Below are 2,309 nucleotides of genomic sequence, written 5' to 3' on the forward strand. Positions count from 1 at the left end.
TTAGTGAACAAAATGAGAAGGTAGATGCTATAGTTTGGATCTTAAATGTCTCATGATGGGGGCTTGGTCATCAGAGTGGTGCTATTGGGAGTTGGTGAAAGCTTCAGGAAATGGGGCTGAGTGGAAGGAAGTGAGGCCATTGGGGTGTGTGCTTAAAGGGGATACTGGAACCCCAGTCCCTTCTCTCTTTGATCCACCACACACTGTTGTAATGATGTTCTGCCTTGTTGCAGGCCCCAAAGCAATGGAACCAAACATCTACTGAGACCTCTGAAAGTGTGAGCCCAAACAAACCTTTCTTCCTTATAAGTTGCTTATCTCAGGTATTTTGTCACAGTGACAGCAAGCTGACACAGAAGACTGAAAATGGATTGGACAATCTACAGTTTGATAGGAGACATCTTTAGTCCTCATAGGTAACAGCATTTTTCTAAGGAAGCCATAAGGATAGAGCCAAGGGCAGTTTGTCTTTGGTGTTCAGCAGCAAGGTCTGCTTTGCTGTCTTCCAGTGGCTCCACTCTAGCTTAAGCTCCCTCTTCCCTTTCTCTGACTCTTTATAGGTGTTTTTGTTTAAATGGCTTCATTTATATGCCACCACTACACCTTACTCGGTGCCTTCGTTACTTCCTCTCTGGTCTCCCAAGCTCCACCTAGGGTGGCCAGGTGGATTTTGATTCTTGCTTTCTATTGTGTAAACCATAACAGGTTTCCCATGTCTATAAGATAAAGCTCATTTTCCTGCTTCTCTTTTCAGCCTGACCAAACTCTTACTACTCCCTGAAACCCAACCCAAACCAGCATGCTCTTTTTTGTCCTTCACTGAATCTAAGACACACTGCTATTTTATGTGTCACTAAGAAAGAACATGGTAATTAAACTGGGACAAGCTGTTGACCACGAGACTTGACTTTTTTGGCCTGAAGCACCAACTAGAAGTCTGTTTCTAATGAGGTTTATTTATCCTTCCAGATCCACCTTAATGCCTCTTCTACTATGTGGAAGCCATGTGGCCTCCCTCTGAACTTATACCACTTCATCTTAAGTGTGTATATCATTTTATGCTTGGTGCTACAGGGGCTTGTAAAATTTTCTTAATTTGACTATTCAAAATGCTTCAGGGGCAAAGATGATGTCATATTTACATTCACCCTGCTGCCCCATCAGCCCAACACAGTCTCTCCTCAGAATCAATACCCCAATAACACAAACTGCATGGCTTATACAATTTCACTTTATTCCCGTCTCCTCAGTGTACCTCCCTACTCTTGTACAAAGGCAGAGAAGATAAAAAGAATTAAGATCATATTTCAATTAGTTTGATAAGAAACCAGGTTATGTAAAAAGAATATCATTAAAAAAAGAAAAAGATGGATTATTATATGTCCTATGCTCTTTGGAAGTTACCCTGAGGGATTCATGTGTGCACACACACGTGTGTGTGTTGTGTGTGTGTGCATATGTGTGTTAATGGATATTGAACCCAGGGGCTATCTCCCCAATCTTATTTTATTTTTTATTTTGAAAAAGGGTTTCACTAAGTAGCTGAAGCTGGCCTTGAGCCTGCGATCCTCCTGTCTGTCTCCCAGGTACTGGGATTAAAGGCATATGCGACGAGGGCCAGGTTTGGCCTGATGGATTCTATGAGCTTGAGCTGCAGGGATAAAGATCTTTCTGTATCATCTCATGGAGTTTCTGTCCAAACCTGAGGAGATTAAGAAGGCTTTCTTCTTTTTGGCTGTCAACGAGCCCAATGTCCCTTGTCAGAGAGGAGCTAAGTGGCTAACACAGCATGTCACTGTGCTGGACCTCCACCTTGCCACTAAAAAAAATAGGATACTGTCGATAAAGGGAAATGCTTGTAGAATATTGTCAAGATGCAAACCTTGAACAATGTCTAGCACTGGTTTGTGTGGGGATATTCTGGTTTCCCATCCACAATCAGCAAATGGGTCATTCCTTCACTACAGCTCCCTAGATTATGTACAAGGATACCATAATGAAATGCATAAAATGGTCTTTTGTGGTAAGGAACCTAGAAAAAAAACAGACATAGATGGAAGGAGAATAAAAGGGTAGAATTAGAAGCTTCTTGCTTCAAGAAATCCAAATCCAATGCTGTGAGGGAAGAAATGACTGCTGTCCATTTTACTCCTGTGGTCATGGCGGGGATAGGATATGCTCTTATCCAACTAGTAAGAAGAGTCAGAAGTTCAGAAGAAATGCATTAGAAGGATATTCATTCATCAGTGTGCAGGAGAGAAAGTCATTGGCCAGGTCCCTGGGTGAGTTGGTCTAGCATCCAGGACATC

This window comes from Muscardinus avellanarius (genome assembly GCF_963383645.1).
Source record: "Muscardinus avellanarius genome assembly, chromosome: X".
NCBI classification, from domain to species: domain Eukaryota; kingdom Metazoa; phylum Chordata; class Mammalia; order Rodentia; family Gliridae; genus Muscardinus; species Muscardinus avellanarius.